The 19,758-nt window shown below is 45.9% G+C and overlaps 1 protein-coding gene across 1 annotated transcript in view; it reads right to left on the bottom strand.

Moving 5' to 3' along the window:
* The window catches only part of MBP (myelin basic protein), a 175,362-nt gene extending 161,997 nt beyond the window's left edge, over window positions 1-13,365 (bottom strand). Inside the window, exon 1 of the mRNA XM_066623953.1 lies at window positions 13,295-13,365. The gene's annotated coding sequence lies outside the window, so the exon portion shown is untranslated. The remainder of the gene's footprint in view (window positions 1-13,294) is intronic.
* Window positions 13,366-19,758: the final 6,393 nt, after the last annotated feature.

Raw genomic sequence — 19,758 nt, forward strand, 5'->3', positions numbered from 1 at the left:
TGCACTGGTAAATATGCATAGGATTTCAGCCTTAAGCCTCCTGTCCTATACACACTTAAGAGATTAAGCCCCAAAGAACACAGTGAGACTTCGGAGTAAATATTAATAGGATTGCGCTGTTAATTCTGTGTCATGGGAGAGAGCACTTACTCTGAGAGGCAGGTCAAGTGTATCCATCGTAGATGGAAGTTTGTTGTGTACATTGCAATACAAGGAAATGATTATTTACGTTGTCAAGAGATGTGGCTCACAGCAAGCAATAAACATTCCAAAAAGAGATTTTCAAGTACTGTATAGGAGGCGTTTGACAGAGGCCTTGGATATAATTACTGGCTGTGGAAGTGACTTTTAAGAGAGTCCCTGGGTCTAAAAATTGTAACGCTGAAGTCGCAAAAAGTAATTTCACAATATGCTTACCCTGGAACTAAGCTCTCCATACCTCTTTGTTTGGGATTTCCATATTACTATCTACTCACGACCAGCAAAGAATTGCCTTTCAGTAGCTATGAACTTCACTTATAAAGTGGCAAGTTCATGTCCAGGGATAAACAATATGAATACATGCATAAAGGAGATATGCAAATATGCATTTAAGTATCTACAGAGGAAAAAAAAATAGATGTCTCAGACTGCAATCCAGAGATGTCATTCTGCCGGCGCAGGCCCCCTGCCCCAGGAGAGCTGTGAACGTGCCATAAAGCACATCCACAGCGATTTGAGAACTGGCACAGAGGCCTGTGCCAACTCCCAGAGTCCAGCTCCAGCCCCGGACAAGATATGTTTGTGCCAGCTGAGGGAGACCAGCATGGGAGGTGGAAAAGGGTGGTGGGAGGGCAGAACATACGTGGGAAGGGGGCGTTTTGGAGGGAGGGGGCAGACCGGGAACCGGAGGGGGGTGGGATTGGCCATAACAGTACAGGCTGAACCATAACCTCCACTCCTAGCCCAGTCAGACTCACATGGGCTGCTCAGATTTTCAGCAGCAAAATCGCTGTCGCAGGTCCAAGTAGCTCCATAGGAGTGGCTGAATAAGGGGAAAAAATATTCCTTTACCCCATGTTGCCCTCCAGCCAGCACCTACCTTGTGTTGGATACAGTGCAGGTCACTCAGCCAGCACAAGTTTGGATTGTCAGGGCTTTACTGAGAATAGGCTGGAGGATCTCTACCTAGATATCTTCCAGTTCTCAAAAAATATTTCAGTATCAGTCACAGGGTGTTATACGTAGGAAGCTGCCTTATCATGAGTCACACCACTGATCCATCTAGTTCAGCGTTGTCTACACTGAATGGCACTGGATCTTGAGGATTTCAAATTTGTATTTCCCAGCCATACCTAGAGATGCCAGGGATTGAACCTGGGACCTTTTGCATACAAGGTACCCTACCACTGAGCTCACCAGACCTGCTTGCCTTTTAAGAGGTAAAAATTAACCTCTTTTGATTCATTTAGGAAAAAAAGCCTGCAGTCAATTGTTCTGATGAGCACAACAATTCCACTTTGAACACCAAATTATGTCACGAGATGGTAAGAGGATGTTTGTGCCATTTGAGTAATACTGAAATGTTTTACCCAAAAATCATATGATAAGCAAATTCTGTTTCCAATACTATTTTAGGATATCAAATGTTATACAGTTTCTGCTTTATCTGAACCACCTTAAAAATCAAAGTATCATATGGACCACTTCATTCAAATCCCAAACAAGAGCACACCCAATGTAAATTAGCACGTATCCATATCAATAAAGCTGGCAGAAACATTGCTGTAGGTATGACATGGAAGAGGTGGCTGATGGGCAACTGAACAACCTCATCAAATTCTTCAGGAGGATCTTCAGGTACTTCTCATTTTACACATGTTTGATTTGTATGTTTTATATGAAGATTTGATTTGATTTGAAGATTTGATTTGCACGAAGAATGTGTTTGTTTAATTAAACCTAATTTAGATGTGCAAATTTTTGAAACAATGCAGTCAAACTTCCTGCGCACTTGCGCATGTTTGACTGACAACATAGTTGCATGCAGTGCCTGTATTTCATGTATTTTCTTGTGTCTGTGAATCTCTGTTTTCTCCATCAACCATGCCTGGAAAACATCCATCTGCCTTGTCTGCAGAGCCTAAAGCTAAAAAGGCACAAAATGGAATCAAAATTGATGTGGAAGTAGATGCAATCAACTGCCTTCAGAGAGGAGAGTGTGTTTTGGATGATGGCTGCATGCTCGGTTTAAATGGAGGAACTTTTCAGACCATTTGAGACAGTGCTGAGAAGATCAAGAAAAGTACTCAATCAGGGACATCCACAAATGCAAAGAAAACCACTTATGATCACATTTCTATAATGGAACACATGGAACACATTTACTTTGTGATGTAGACAGTTACAATATTTTTTTCCCCCAACCTGTACCATTTACATACATTTCTTGGGCAAAAATACTTACCCCCTATTGAAACACACACTGCTTTTCAAAAATGTAACCTCCGCGTAAAACAAGAGGTGGGTGTATCTCATCTAGGATCTCTGGCAAATGTTCAAACTAAGCTGCGCAAGCTGGAGCCTCAAAACAAAATGGTGGTGACACAACAGCTATGACTCACCTGAGGTCACAACCTGCTTCTGGGTCCCAACCCACTTGCTGAAGATTTTTTTTTAAGCAATTATATTGCAGGCTGTTACAATACACATACCTGTGTTCAGGTATTCGTGTCCTACCCGCACCAGTAATTATATGACAAAAACTTTGACTATAAACACTGGGGGAGGGGTGCAGCATGAAAACTTGATGCACTATAACAAAAAAAACCACCACATGCTAAATATATTTGTTTTAGATTTTGTTGAAACCCGTGATGCTCCCATCACCGCATCTCCACTTCAACTATAGTTATATGAATAAACATGCACAATGAGCAAAGCTTGCCACTTATTAAGTTGCCAATCCAAACATAGCAGCCGCAACGGAAATAAAAATCACAGCATCAGTCACTCTTCCGATGGTGACAATATGTGGAGGGTTACAAATGCACACTCCTAAGTTTAAAAGAAGCCATCTGTGAAGTATAATTGAAAAATGAGCCAGGTGGCAGTGTGGCAGCAATCCCAGTGACATCTAGGAAAGCCTCTCCCAAGCTCTCTGAGTTTCAATTATCCACAATGCTCCTGTCATGTCAAAACCACCTCACCCCAAATCTCAAGAATCACCTGCTATTTTATTGTCTTTTTATTAAATTAATCTATGCCAGTGTTGCTAAGACAGCCAGCTCAAAAAGACATTTTATCACCTTTTAGTGTATACAACAGCGTGGCTTTCTGTAGATGATCATTATCATATCCAAATTGGGTTGTCAACCCTGGCCTGAGAGATTAAGCAAAGAAATGGAAAAAATGAAGATCTGACATACTGTGAAATCCGGGAATACAATTCTTTGAAGCAAGCAAACAAATGTTGTAAAGTATAAGAAGCTAACCAACTGTCTACATAATGCTAGCACCTATCTCTCTTCTCCACCACCAACCCCCCCCCCCAAAGAAAGTGTCCTGAAAACCTAACTCTTAAATATTTTAACCTGTGGCTTTCAACTGTGCAGTGGCACATTGGTGTGCTGCAAATGGTACACAAGTGCACCTTGGGAGTTTAGAGGAGGGTCATTTATTAGAAGGGCCATTAGGGGATGTAAGCCCTGTTGGCAGTGTAGTGTGAATTGTCAATAATCAAAAAACAGATGGCGTGCCCTGAAAATGTTAGCGCCTTGTCAGCGTACTATGAAATCAAAATCAAAATCTCTGCTTTAAACATACGACTGAAGCTAGTATGCCTTTTCTTAAATTCAGTTAATAGCAGCCGATTGGGTTCCCAGCACACTTGGATCCTAGGATCCTCTGCCCTACTATAGTTTGCCCTCTGAATTGCTGTCCCCTCCTGCAAATGCTAATGGCACTGGATATAAAGCTCTCATTGGCCGCAATGGGAGTGGGTTTTTTTTGGTAACAAATAGCACCTATAGCAGGTCCCCAGAGTGGGACCTTGATGGGGCAGGTTAACCCCCTTCCCCCACACCACAGTGATGGTGCTTGAACCAGTTGCTATTTACTGAATACAAAACAAGTACACTAGCTCCGATCACTTGTTTAAAGTAACTTATAGTTTGACCCTTAAGCTTCAGCCAGTCATTTACTCCCATCCCCAATCAAAATAAAGCCAAAATACATACAGGTCCAATCTTGTTATACACGGATTTTATATACACGGATTTGACTCAACACGAATGGCCCCTGCAAATGAGAAGGAATGTGCTGATCCCTGAAGAAGGGGAAAAATGCACCCATTTAAAGTGTTTTTCTTACTGTTGTAGAGATTTTTATCTCAACATGATGAGAAGGACCCTTTAAATTAAGGGAAAACAGTCCTTTACAATAGTTAGAGAGAGGGCAGCCAGTTGACAAACCATCAATCATTCTCTCTCCAAGCAACCCCCCCTTCCCCCTGAACACCTGAAAGAAAGATAATCCTTTCTAAGCGCCTGGAGAGAGAATGACTGTCATCTTATCTCGACTCTATCTTGTTTTGTGGACTCTTGATTGTGGACTCAATCTTAACATCACAAAGATCAGCAAGACTGTTTTTCAATCACCTGAGCAAAGGGATTTTGTTTTTTAAATTGATTTGCTATAGTGTGATTTTCGACATCCACCTGAGTTCTGGGAATGAACCCACACGAATAATGGACTCAACCTGTATAAGAACATTTGCTCACAATTTTCCCTGCCTCTCCCATTCCTGTCCTCAGTCAGCTGCTCTGTACACTTTCTTAACATCTTACTTAGGTCCCTGTATTCTCTCAACCAGCACCACCATCATCCCTGGATCTGCTCACGGTAGTGATCTGATTTTTGCTTACGTTACTCTGCAAAGCACTGGTTATACTACTGGAATAATATCAACCTTGACATGAAGCAGATCTTATAGAATCTCAAATCTTACATCTCCCCTTTCAAACACAGTGATTTCCCCAGTTCCGTTAGGTAGACTTTCCCTAGAGACACACCCTGGTGAATGTGCCGAGACCATCTTTGAACTCCCAACAGTTCATACCACAAAAGGGCAACAGCCTAGTATCAATATTTGTCCTTAAGTCTGTGTGTTTTCTGAGGTCAACACAAGGAAAAAGGATACCTTCTTTACAGAACAAATATTCCCACGAACTTTCCACCTTCCTGGTTTTAATGCTTTTACTACCACAGAGACCAATTGTGAAAATACACTGGCGATGACAGGGATCAAATATGCAAAACATACTCTTCTCTGCAAAGTCCTTGGAACTTCAGCCAATAAAAATACTCTAGAAATACAATCTGAAGAAAGAATGCATGCTTCCATTTTGAATCACAAGAATTTTAAAGGCTGTCCTATCCTAAAGACATCAAATTAATCACTAAATTTGCACATCTATGAATTGAATAATGTTGTAATTTCTGCTTATTGAAGGTAGATTCATCACAGCTAGCAATATCAATTTATAAGAAATAATTTAAGCACAAGCACATCCATAGTAAACACAAGCACGTTTACTCAGATGTAAGTTGAACTAAGTTCAGTAAGGTTTTTAACACAATCCTATCCCCCTTCTGCACTGACAGAGTATATGCTTTGCTGGTGCAGACTGTCACAAATGTGCTGTACAGCACGTTGCAACAGCACAGGTTTGAAGCCTGCCAGCAGGAAGACCTCCGCTGTCCTGCTGGCACCAGTGATGGGAACAGCAAGTGCCACAGCAGGTAAGTTTCTACCAAGCAGTGCAAGGGAAGGGCAGAACAGGGCAGGCAAGGCAGCAGTGGGGGTGGGAATGGTTGGATTGGGCCTGGAAAGGGGTGGGATATGACATGGGTCATATCCAATCCCCCTTCCAGGGTCTGATCTGCCAACATGGGGCAATGTGGACTTGGTCCACCGATTTCACTGGTACAGGCCTGAGTTGCCCCACTGCAGCTTTGCAGACTTACCCTGTCTCTTACCTCAAATGTCCCCTTACCAAAAGACCTTCAGCGGCTGAAATTCCCCTACAGGATGCTGCAGAAGCAGCCTCCGCTGTATCAACTCAGGGGAATTTAGTTAGGATTGCGCTGTTATTCTCAGAATGACAGAATTGCAGCTTTAGCCTATCAAGGCCATTCTTCGTTCTCTTGTTCATTGTAAACATCACACCAACAGAAAACTAGTTTCACTAGCAAATGCTAGCAAAGTTGCTGAAAGCAAAATCGTCAAAGGGATGAGTAAAAAAGGAAATTAGCCTGCTCTAACAAATTGTTTTAGCCTGTCTCAAAGGCTACACACACAAGCTATAAGCAAATAAGACTGTGGCAGCCAAGGAAGCTGCAGAGCAATACTTAGGGCCAGATACATGACGTTTATTGTGTTAGGGCACAATCCTAACTAGTGGTTAGGCTGGCCCAAGTCCCTTGGGCCGGCCTGGGAGGGTCGTAAACGTGCCGTAAAGCATGTTAGCACCTCCTCAAGGGGAAGCCGGGCCAGCACTCCAAGAAGTGCCAGCGTGCGGAGGCTGGCATAAGCCTCCGTGATGGCTTCTCCTCAAATGCTTGCGTTGGCCCTAGTGGGCTGATGCAAGTGGAAAAGGTAGGCGGGGAGGAGAAGGGAGGGAGGTGTTTGTGAGCGAGCGGGGGTGGGCAATGGGTGGCGCCGGGGGCAGGTGAGCTGGGAGCAGGAGGTGGGGCTGGGATCCGGCAGTTATGCTGGATCCCAACCCCTGTTCCCGGGGAGAATGGAGCAGCTTGAAGCCACTCTGCTCTCCTCGGACTTGTGCCATGTCCAGAGGTGGCACAAGTCTGAGGAGACCCACCAGGGCCAGCAGCCCTTTCCCAGGGATAAGGGGAAAAGTTTCCCCTTGCCTCTGGCTATGCCGCTTATAGCACCTATCCTGCACTGGATACCATGCAAGCCTCCTGGCTTGCCTGTTCCAGTGCAGGATAGGATTGCATCCTTATTCAGAAAGAGACTTAGGACCCAATCCTATCCAACCTTCCAATGCTAATGGAGCAGTGCCACTGGAATAGGGGGGGAAATCACAGAGGCCTCCTCAAGGTAAGGGAATATTTGTTCCCTTACTTTGGGGCTGCATCAATGCTGGAAAGTTGGATAGGTTTGGGCCCTGAGGCTTCAATCCTATTTACATGTTCCTGGAAGTGAGCCCCACTGAACACTATCGGACTTACTTCTTATTAGACACACATAGAATTGTGGTGTTAACCACACCCTCCTGCCTTTCTTTAACAAATGCAGACATAGGGAGGCAATTCCAATTTGGATTGCAACGTGCCAGAAGGGAAAGGTTAATTCTCTTCCTCCACACCATGTCCTCACTGAAAATCTCTACCAAAACTGTCATTTTCCCCAGAAGCTGCTCTTTGAACCAACGGAAACTTCCTCTCCAAAACAAATAGCATTAGGTGGTGGGGGGGGGGAAGAGATGAGGAATCCAGATTGAGTTAAGCCGTTTCTGTCCAACGTTGCATATACGCAACAGGGATCAAATGTGTACACCTGTGGGTTGGGCAGAAATGGGTTAAAGCCACCCTTCCTCCACATCACACCATGATCTTGATTTAGTTTGGGCCCCTCAAAGTTTGTGCTGGGAACAAATGATGAGATGCACAAGTTCAAAGCATGCAGTGAATAAACCATGTCGTTTGATCATGCCTTACATGTCAGAGCCTGTTAATATTACAGCAGTGAAACAGGGAGCTTGCCAAGGGCATACCATTTTTGCAGGTATCCCTCTGGCAACCATATCTATAACCAAGCTTCAGGGCATCCTGGGAGGGGACTGGACTGGGCCCTGCTCGTGCAATGTTTACATGAAGAAACTATTCAGGAGCAAAGGTTTATATTCCTCTTTCAAGCAGAGTCCACATTCTGATCCTTCTCTGGCTTTATCTCCTAGGTCTCAGCCCAACTTTATACAGTACCCAAGCTGCAAGGCTGCTTTCAGGAACCAAAGCTGTAAATTTTTTCTTTGTGCAGTTAGCCACTCATGTGAAGCGAAGTTCTCTTGATTCAGACTGATTGTTGTGATTCCAGGGGATCCCTAGCATCACCCCTAGGGATCCCCTAGAATGCTTAGAACCAGCCCAAAACATGTGCAGATTGATATCTAACCAAATTAGATTTCTGGTAGCAATTTTGTCACTTGGGGAAGTGTGAAGGAGACCTCAGTGTGGACAGCGTAAAAGGTGTTCAGGGTTTGTTCGTGCCACTAAGGATTATAAACCACTACAGCTGCCACATCTTCAGCATCACAGCCCGCTTTCTCTCAGTGACATCCCCAGTCACTCACCAGTCAAAATGTTGTTCAAGTGCTTCTCAAAATGACAATTTTAAATTGAGAACAAGATTTCTGAGAGCTGTGACCAACCATCCATGCCTATAAGTCATCATGAATCATTGCCACCTTGAAGCCATTGTAACATTCTGTTTGCACCGGTCATTTTTACTCACCTAGCCAATCAATGCATCATACTGTATAGTCAAGACAAGGGTGCTTTATTAGCCCATTATCTCCTATGAGTCACAGTACTTGGCCAAGGCTTTCTATCAGATACAGCAGTAAGAGGGCCAGTAATTTACACCTGTGAGCATCCAAAAGTTGTAAGTGGAATGTGTTATTATATTCTTCCAGGTAGCTCCCTGAGGGTGCCTCTTTCATTACTGGCATTTTAAGATCCGAAGCAATAAGGATAAGCAGTGCAGGCTCAGCTTCTGACTTCCTGGTAATTTCAAGAGAACTCTTCTGGAGTCTAGCTGTTGATAGGAAAGAAAGTGTGCAGCTGGGCCACAAGCTTCAGTCTGAAATGCATTAGAAGATATATCTCCTGAGGTCAGCTTCAAATACCCACCAAGTAGTGAGGAAGCTGCTTGAAAGCAGACCCACATGGCATCCATTCCTTGCATGTGTCTTGCAATTTGCCCAAAATGTTGTGTAGCAGTCAGCGACACATCTGCACAGCAAACCACTATGCGCCAACCAGTGGCTGCAAAGTTAGTTATTTGATCATTGTTGGGATTCTATGTACAGTTGGACCTTGATATCTATGGGGGATCCATTATTGGATCTCCTGCAGATACCTAAACCCACTGATAAGCAAATCCTCTGCTCTGGCCCAATATGACCTTCAGATGCAACCAGAGATGTTCTGAGGCCCAGGGAGGTCATGCGCTGCCTCTGAGTGTCTCAAAAAGCCTACCAGACTGGAGAACACCTCCTGCTGCGTCCAGGAGCTCAGGTCCAGCCCTCCATCATGGATTCTGAACCTTTGGACAGTTAAATTTGTGGGTTCTGAATTCGCAGATAAGCAGGGAAGGACCTACACAGTCAACTGTGTAATAATCTTGGAGGTGCACAATCTATACACTTGTTCATGTGGTAGCTTACCAAAGCTGCAATAATAAAGCCAAATATTGTACATTCTAAAAACCAACTGAAACACACTTGATTTAAAGGGGAGTTATTTCCATTTCTGTGACAAAAGTTACACTCTGATCATCTTACAGATTGCTGCTATGATACACACACATGGACTTGTGGTGTAAAACTGATGGCAGCCTTTTTCAAAGTATGAGAAAGGCTGCAATCATATACACACTTACATGGGAGTAGTGAACACCATGGGACTTTCTTTTGGCTTGTGCTGTTAGAGAAGTAAACAAACGTGTGCTGAACTCTGCCTCATTCTTTTCATCTTAAATAATAATCACAGCTCATAAAACAAAAATGTTGCCATTTTGCGCAACACAAAATGTGTAGGCGATTTAAAGAAAAGCCTTCCTGAAAGCAGGTAGCAGAAAGAAGCAAAGCAAAGGCCAAGTTGAAACAGTAAATGAAGCATATGGGCACAAGAAACTTATTGAGCAGTGTCACAGGTGAGCTTACATTGTTGATATGCCCTTCAGCATCTATTACAAAGCAATGGCAACCATCATAGCACTTTAACCAAGTTCTGTAAATTTCCGATTAAGGGAATCTGGAACAGTTCCAAAAGGTCACCTGCAAAGCTGCATCACACACATGCCAAGGTGTTACATCCCTTAAATGTAGCCCACTGCCCTCTTTGTTGTAGCCACATTAAAAGGGGTTTGGCTTGGAAGCCAGAGATTTACAGTTGCTTGTTTGCAAATTCCAAAATCATCCCAAATCAGAAAGTTTACTACAAACTCAAGAGATGAATTTAGTTTTGATTATATCATCAGCATCTAAAGTAGCCATTTTCAACTGGTGGGTTGTGAATGGTCTGCAGGTATGCCGCAGGAGTTTGGGAAGGGTCATTTACTAGTATGGCCATTGGGGGATGTGAGCCCCCTGCCAGCAGCACAGTGTGCCTTGTCAGTTGTCAAAAAAAAAAAAATTAAAAAAAAATGGTGTGCCCTGACAATTTTAGCACTTTGTTAGTGTGCCATGAGATGAAAAGGACTGAAAATCACTGATCTAACATATGGATATACTGCTTTTCAACAAAAAGTTCACAAAGTGGTTTACACAGCAGAATGATACAAAATGATGGAATTGAATAATATTTTTATTGGCCAACTTAAAGTGACTCTTTCAACTGAGCTGTTTATGACATGTTTCTTATCCTCTGAAGCTAACATCATGACCACAGTCTATTCTATTATTCTTCAGCAAACTGAAGAACAATGTAATCAAATGTAATTGTATGTACTGTAATGCAATGCAATACAATGTAAAACTAATGTAAAATTACAACTTAGAGATATGTTGACCAGAGAGTGTACAGTCATTCATCCCACTTAGTTTACAAAACTCATCACCTAGGCAAATGAAGGGCTCTGTAACCAACAACGACTGCCTGCTCCTCTTCCTCTTATCCAGCAGCTTCCAAACTATGACCTGGGGGCCACATCCAGCCCACCACCAGATTTTTTTCCAGCCCACAGCAACTTGGTTTTTTTGTCAGAGCATTTGCTAATTAATGTTTGACATTTTTACTCAGTATATATCATTTCTCAGTTTAAGCGCAGCCTTGTTTCTTTGTAATTGTCACATTTCTCTTTTGATCTGAATCATATCCAAGTAAAACTTATTCTCTCATTTAAATTTCATTCATTCATTTATAAAACTGATTTTTTTTTGGCCTGTGAAAATGTGGAAAATTATATGATGTGGCCCTCGTACTGAAGCATTTGGAGACCCCTACTCTTATCTAATGTTATCTTGCAGCTCCTTGAATAGGTCTCCTCTATTGCTAGAGCAAGAAAATTTCCAGTTCATTCCATGCATTTTCCAAGCCATCACTAGCAAGACAGACACATTTCAGGCCTCCAGAACACTCCTTCACCAACTACTCAGGTTTAGGAAAACAGATGTGAAAAGACCAGCAACAAAGATACACATAACATGTTACTTCTTACACCAGACAGCCCCTATGCATCTCCTTGCCACACAGTGTGCCTAATTTTTCCCGCTACACTGCCACAGAGAATAAGCAGGAAAATGTGGTGGATCAGATGCATGTGGACTTCCTCTCTCTGGAAGCACTGCAGGAAGGTTTGAGGCTCAAGAGCATGAGCTGACTCTGCTTCCTCGTAGTCCCTCTCTGTCTGGGTGGAACAATGGGGAGAACTGGGCCCATATGGTTGGGCCCACAAGCAGGCAGAGGTGGCTGCTCTTGCAGGGAACACCTGCCACATCTTCTTACCTGCCTATCTGGGATGTAGTACAGTGGGAACTGGACCCAAAAGTCCCAACCTCCCTGCTGCTCCATTCAAACTGAGAGGGAGAATGAGCAAGAACTCACTCTGGGTGGCCCACCTGGGTCCAATCTCCTCCAGCAAGCTGCCCAGATACAGTGAACAAGTAGAACTTTCCCAAAGAAGAGGGCAGGTGAGAGCAGAGGCCTCTATTCCTTGCCACTACTGCTCAACCAACCCTCCCTGCTGCATCTGCACCCTCTGGTTCACCTGTGTTCTCGCTGAGTAAAATAGAGTTGTGAGAAGTGGCCATGGGTGTTTCCAATTGCCCTGGCCCTCCCACTCTAGAAGGGTCACTCATGCTCTGAGTGGCACCTGGAGTGGAGAAGACTGGAACCAGCAACCACCCCCACCCCCACCCTGAGCAAGTGAGCAAGGAAGGAAGTGTGGCAAACACACTTAGCACCTCCGCTCATTCCCCTACCTTCCTTCCTTCCTCAGGATGAGAGAGGGGAAAGCCCAGACTTACTGGCCCAATCCTCACCACCATGTCAACCAAACTAAGAGCCAGATGTTGAGGGAGAGACTGCTAGCACACATGCATGCTTGCCATGTCTCTCGGACTGATAGGCTTCCAGGAACACTGCAAGTGAGGCAAGGGGTTGATCTCTCTCTAGGCAACTCCACTGAGCCGGTTCTCCCCACCATGCCAGACAGAGAAGGAGACAGGGGCAGCAGGCCCAGTCAGGGAGCAGGCAGGCCCAGGCAGGCAGCCACAGCCATTTCTTGCAACAACCACCTTGCCTGCATTTGTGGGTGATGAAGCCACAACTGCCCTGCTGCCTGCTCACTGACTGTCCAATCCCAGCCACACTTTCCTGGGAGTAAATCTCATTGAGCACAATGGGACTTACTTCTGAGCAGACATGCATAGGATTGGGTAGTGAGTCTGGACAGAAGAGGAGGAAGTGCTGGCATCACTGCCCATGGCAGAGGCCCATTCCACTCAAAGGAGCCCAAGTGCCCCGTGTCCACAGCAGGTGGTCAGTGGTGGGTCCTCCAGAGGTGCTGGGGCCTTCCCAGGCAGTGGGCACTGACCCTGACCACCACTACTGTCCAGGAGTCATTCAATACCAGCCCTGAGTTAGACCTTGCGTGGAAACCAGGAGAGGCATGCAAGGGGTGGGAGAGAGCTGAGTGTGTCTCTCCAGCAAGGCAACCCGTTCCTTCATCAGGCCCCAGGGCTTTGGGTCCAAGCCTGCCAGGGGTCCAACCAAGGCTGCCTTCCCTGCTTGCGATCCATCCAGCAGCGATGCTCAGATCCCCCACGAGCAGCACCGCCTCGCCGTCAGCAGCCAGGATCACAATATTTGGCATTCCCATTCACACACACGCACACGCCCGCAGATGAATATGCATTGTGTGCGCGATGCTGCCAGACACGTTCGAGACAGGTTGGCACGATCCTCCACCAGCCACGCCAACATGGCCCCCCCCCCGCCCCGCTTCCCACCAGGGAGCGCTGAGCGGAGACCAAAACCCAGAGAAAGAAGAAGAAAGAGCACAACGCACCCGCAGTGTCCCCTCGGTCTGGCTCTCCTGGGCTCCGGCGGGCTCCGGGTGGGGGGTCTGCAGCATCCACCAGCAGAGGGAGGGAGACCGGAGGGGAGGGGGAGGAGCAAGAGGAGACCCCCACCCAGGCGGGGGGGGAAGAGAAAATGCAGCTGGTGGGAAGTGGGGGGTCAGGGTGGGGCGGCTTTGCCTGTCAGCGGGCAGAAAAGCAAAGGGGGGGAGGGACAAATGCCCCCTCCTGCCTGCTCCAAAGCTGGAGTGAGTGGCTGTCTAGCCAAGGGATCCGTTCCGAATGGCTGGGCGCTCTTCCCCTTGCAGCGAGCGTGGCCTGCGCTGGGCTCGGCAGTCACATCGGTGCCCGGGCTGGGTGGACAATGCGCTGCGCTCCTGCCGCCCAGGTGGCCTCTCCGAAGGTGCCTCTCCAAAGGCGCGCCCGCTGCAGCCCTCAGCGGCCAGTCCCAGCGCCAGGCGCCCGCGCAGCCCGCGATCGGGCTCAGCCAGGCAGCGCCCCCCCCCCCGATCCACCCCGGGGGAACCCTGCGCCGCCACCGCCGCCGCACCAGCTGCCAGCTGCCCTCTCCAGGCTCACCTTCGCACAGGCAAAGGCGCGGCGGGGGGAGCACGGAGGGCCGGGGCGGGGCTCCCGCGGTGCTTGCGCTCCCAACCAGGAAGGACGGAGCGTGGCTGAGACGCGCCTGTAAACACCGAGGGCGAAGGGCCAACCTGGGCTGGCATCGCGCCTTTCGCTTTGCACGGGGAGGGATTCCGGGGCTGGGGAAGGATCGCCCCCCCCCCGGCACTCAACCCCAATTTGCCACACTAGGCTGGGAAGGAGAGAGAGAGAGAGCCTTCAGAGGTGGTTGGGAGAGAAGTCCCGTGGGTCAGGAGGGAGGGCACGAGTTCACAAGTGGAAGTTCAGTGGAGCAGGAGGGAAGCCACTAGTGTCAGGCCCTGTTCACAAGTGGCTGCTGCTTGCCCTCCTCCATTTCCAACCTAGGTTGAGAAGTGACTGGAACACACCATCTAGTGACTTCCTGCCTTGAGTCTACCTAGGTGAACCTACCCAATGTTTTGTCCAGCCTGCCCTCAAAAGGCATACTGGGATTCCACAACACCCCTTGGCTTTCTGTCCTGGCGCACCAATCCCTCGCACCAGTGGCGTAGAGAGGAGGTGCAAAGCACTAAGTTTTGCAGGGAACCTCACCTGCAGGGAGGCTCTTAGTGCTTTGCTTAGTGCTTTGCACCCCCTCTAGCTATGCCACTGCCTCGTACAGGACCCCAGTGGCAATTTTTCCAGGCTCCCTTGCCTACAAGAAGAAGACACTCTTGACCAGCCGCTTTATTATCTCCTCTCAGTGTGCCTGGCCTACAAGAGTCATTTCCTCCTCTGCATCCTTCCTGTTCCTTGCAAAACAGCCTGCTGCTTCAGCTGCAATGACTCAAAAATCCCCTCTCTGTCCTTTTCGTCAGCAGCCCATAGCAGATGCCTCCATCCAAAGGGTGCAAGGGGATGTTGGCCTTTGCTGGTGCTGTTTTCAACAGCTGCATGGAAAAAATTAAGTTAACCTACAGTGGAGGGAATCCACCCACTTTTGCAGAATGCCTATTGGGGGACAGGATACACCCAAAATGCTTTCCAATGTTTTCTTTTACTGTTTCGGCTCCAACAGCTGCTCAGTAAAGATAATGGGTTGTATCTAAAGAAAGGCAGTCACTTAAAATTACTAGAACTTTAGTTAGTCCTAACTTGTCTCATTGATGGATACAGTCTTTGGATATTGCCTGTTTTTGGATAAAATGTAGATCAAATGAGATCAACCACACCTGCCTGCAAATTGCTGTTGGGATATTGGATGCACTCAGACGGCTTTGGTCACCTGACAAAGGAAAACCTGCCCTGGGGGATGGACAAGGGGAATGAGTCCCTGATGATTCCTTGGCAGTCCCAAAAAGTGGCAGGGCCAGCCTAGTGATGAGGCTGAGTGAAGTGCTTGTTTTAAGTGGCAAGTTGGGAGGGGTGCCTGAACATCTGCTTGCTGCCCCCCTCCAGCCATCCATTGAGCAGCTCATCCATTGAGTTGTTTCAGTCTGCTCTCTGATCCTGCTCACTGAGAACAAGTTGGAAGAGGATTGCAGCAGTGACAGCCCACGTCATCTACAGTGCCATGGAGGAGGGTGGGAGCTGCTGCCACTACCACTACAGCCTCCTCACCCTCTTCCTCCTCTACCATTTGGCAACTTAGGAAAGCAGCTGGAAAGGCAAGGAGAGGTAGGGCCCAGCAATCCAGAACCCCCCCCTCCCCCGCCTCCTGACCTTCAAGGACCTTGCCTTGCAGGGTGCTGCCACCTTGTTTCCCATGTTTTGAACTTTGGCATGAAGGCACTGGGTGAGGTCATCTCAAGGTTTGGTTTGAAGTGTCACCAGTACGCAGGTGAGACACAGCTCTCTATTCCATCTTCTGATCTTCAAGCAGTGGTTCCCAAACCAGGGGTCGTGATTGTGGGGGGGGGGTGGCCCTTCACCCTGAGTTCACCTGTTCCAAAAAGGGGGGTGAGGACAAGGCTAGAACCATAGAGGTGGTGGATTTCCCATGGCTTAAGATTTTGCAGACTAGAGACACGTACAAGGAAAATTCGGGCCAAATCTTCAGGCCATAAAGCCAGGAGATCCAAACAGTACAGTCTGTGACATTTGTACACAAAGCTTAGGTGCCTGCAGGATACTGTAAACACAATGACCATTTTAATGTTAACATGCTGCTTATAGTCACAAGCCAACAATGTGCTCAAAGCAATAATATCAAAATGCCATGCAATAGTATTAATATTAACAAATTCTGGAATTGGCTTCTCTTGCAGGGTCTGTAAAGACCTTAGATCAGAGCCATTTAGGAGCCCAGATAAAGCATAAACAATACCTAATTAAACTTGCATATCAGGTGAACTGGGACGTTGTAAAGAGTTATGATTTGATCTGGTGCAGTTCAGATACTGCACACCCAAGAGACAGGCTTGTTTAAACCAAACAAAGTACTTTGCAAAGCCCACTGCATGACAGGTCAAAGTGCATTTTAACACTTTTGAAGCTGACTAATAAAATGCTTTGCAAAGCTGCAAAAAGACCTGCAGAGTTAAGTGTTTTGCTTTAATACTACAACTTCTACTCTTGGGCCAATTTAGGAAACCTCAATAACAATAAAAATGGCTAGAAAAACACAGGTAATGTGGGAGATTTGTGATTTAGATTTAAGTTTTCAGATGATTGTTTTAGGCCTTCCCAGTGCCCTAGCCTCGCTTTACTTAGGCACCAGTATCAATATTTTGCATACTTGGGCCTGGTTTATACTTCTGTGCCCTAGTAGCAACCTTTTTGCTCTTCTGTCGAAAACCACATCCTTATCTCAGAGACCATGTGGCATGCTCTGACATGGCAAGACCTATGTTGCCTGAACCCATAACAATAGGACAAATTAAAATTTTGCTGGTGATTGTCAATAAAACAACAAAACACCAAAACACACCCATAGGTCAGAAATCCAGCTACTGCAAGCCATTATTTTCATGCTCAATTGGCAATGCAAGCCCCAAGATGAATGAAGTGTGAGGCTATCTATGTAGTAGCTAAAATGTGAATTAGCACGGCATGTAAAGCCAAAATGTCTCCTGCCAGAGACTATTGCATAATACGCAATATTGCATGACTTGATTTCAGCAGAAAAAGAAAATTATGTTCAAGGAAAGGCAAATGAGCTTTCAATGATATCCTGCTGTCCACCTTCATTCTTAGTCCCCACCCACCTTATCCCTCTCCAGTTCAATTTCTCTGTGTTATTAGTCCATATGCTACATATGGAGAGCACATGTCATACTCTTTATTAGAGCGATGCAGTAAGCAGATTGTATACCATCATCACAATCTACAGATGAACATCAAGAGGTATGGAAGGATTGGGTCAATGGGGATTGCGTTATGACTAATACCTTGCTTTATGTTGGCATTAGCTTCACATAAGCATTCAGCACAAATTAAAGGATGGTATAGTCTGGTTAAAAAAAGACAAATATATTACTCCAGGGCAATTCTGGAAAAATGTCAAGGTCTCACTAGTGTGGCTGGTCTGTGGTACAGATGGGATAAAGATGGATAAATTACATATACTACTCCTTGAAGCTAATGAGTGTAGTGGTTCACACAATACTGCAGAAGGCTGTATCCTGTATGTAGCCAGGATCCATATCTTCCCAAAGAGGCAATTAGTGCTGTCGCAGTTGTAAGTGTATTAAATATCATAAGTTGTGATAAGTGTATCAATTTTTCACATTTTAGATATTTTCAAGTATCAAATTTTGTTAAACGTATCAAATCAGTGTTGTGCATTGAGTAAGCAGTCCTAATTGAACAGCTATGTGCTATAATTTGCACTGCATGTGTTTCTGATCTATTAAAATAACCCATATACTGATACCTGCTATGTCTATACCTGCTATGTCAGTTACCATTCGGAACTGAGGCAAACGTTTGTCTGTCTGTTTGTTTATAGGATTTTTATCCTGCCTTTCTCCCACACCAAAGGGGACTTAAAGTAGCTATGTTTACATTCAAACTTGGGCAGGGATTTGAACTCTGGACTTGCACAAGGAGCACCCTTTCTGCAGGAGAGAAGTAGCAATGCTTGTGAACACATCATTCTTGTTGAAATCACTAGTAACATTGTCTATTTGACAATAGCATGATTAGGCCTCAAGGGAATAACTTGACTAATTCAGGTTGAGGAAAATACAAAGCCTACAAATCACTCCAAGGTTTTATCTCTGCAGACAGACTGGGAGAGAACAAGGCTGGTTTTCACTTTCAAGAACCCCAAAACTGTTCATTTCAGGCAATGAAATGTATTATTGTTGCAGTTTACTCCTGAAAAGTATGTCTTTTGCCTAATTTATAACTTCCTGTTTAATACACGGAGCTGAGTTCACTGTTCTGGCCTGAAGTTACCAACCTTTTTTCTTAAGGGGCTCTTCTGCCTTTAGCAGCTGTGCATTTTAACTCAGCAGGTGTGACTCTCCCATTACTGTTACCTGTATGTTGGGAAAAGCTTAACCTGCTGAATGTCTGCTTGTCAGCAGGCCTTAATAGCATAGGAGCTCTGCCAGAAAAAAACTGGTAACTGTGGCAGAGTTCCTGTATTAATAGGTGACCAACAGCTTGGCTAAGATATTTGTGCAAGGAAACCAGTTGGCAGGATGAAGTCTCTGAAGCAAAGACGGTAGCCTTAGACATGCAAAAAGTGACTCCCTGTGTGTATATCTATGAGGTTTCCCGAAAGTTGGGTATTAAAGGACTGTTCTGTTTATATAGGCCTAATTAGATATTATGTTAAACATGACCTTTGGCTTCTGTGTGTGTTTTGAAAATATTTATTTCTATATTTATACAGGTATTTATATACCACCTTTCTTTGGTCATCAGATTTCTCCTCAGACTTTAATCCAAGGCGGTTTACATAGGCAGGCTGTTCTAAACCCCCGTAGGGATTTTTACAATTGAATAGTTCTAGTCTTTCATATAACACCTTGTTCCAGCTGGATTCCTTCCCGGTCTGGCCTCTCTCTGGCAACTTCGCCTCCCACGCTCCACTTGACGGCAACTCCTCTCTGCCACCTAGGGTCAGCTCATCAGTGTATCGTCAGTTCTCAGGTACTTCCGGTTGTTTTGAAACTGGTTGTTTCAAAATAGGTGCTGGGGGTGCCCAATCCAGTTGGGAACTAGGATGAAAGATGAGTTCACCCTTTGCCTCTGCTACAGCCTTGCTCTAGAGCAGGGTGCCCAAACCCTGGCCAGGGTGACCATTTATGGCCCTTGGGGACTCCCAATCCCGCCTGTGGGGAGCTCCAGTCTCCAATGAGACTCTGGCTCTCTGGAAAGTTGCTGGAGCCAGTGCTGGCCCAATACAACTGCTCTCAGTTGATGGTGACTGTTTGACCTGTCACATGAGCTGTGGGATGAGGGCTCCCTCCACTGCTTGCTGTTTCATGTCTGTGATGCAGTAGTGGCAGCAAAGGAAAGGCTGGTCTTGCTTTGTTTAAGGCCTTTTATAGTCCTTGAGCTATTGCAAGACCTTCATTCATTCATAAATTCCATCTCTAATATATTCATTTATTTAAATTTATTAAAATTTGAAAAGTAAAGTAATTCTTTTTCTTTTTCCTTGACCCCCCCCCCGACACAGTGTTGGAGAGATGATGTGGCCCTCCTGCCAAAAAGTTTGGATACCCCTGCTCTAGAGCAAGGCCTGCATGGTTGCTTTCTGCCTGGGGGGGGGAGAAGCTGTTATTGGCACCCATTCCATTCTCCCACACTGCCATTCAGATCCGTATCAGACTCTGAGGATTCATGGCCTCCGTTACAATCACAGCTTCACAGGGTACAGCCAGAAGAGACGCTGAATTGCTTGAGACAGAGAATG

The sequence above is a fragment of the Tiliqua scincoides genome, chromosome 4 (genome assembly GCF_035046505.1).
Source record: "Tiliqua scincoides isolate rTilSci1 chromosome 4, rTilSci1.hap2, whole genome shotgun sequence".
Classification (NCBI taxonomy): Eukaryota; Metazoa; Chordata; class Lepidosauria; order Squamata; family Scincidae; genus Tiliqua; species Tiliqua scincoides.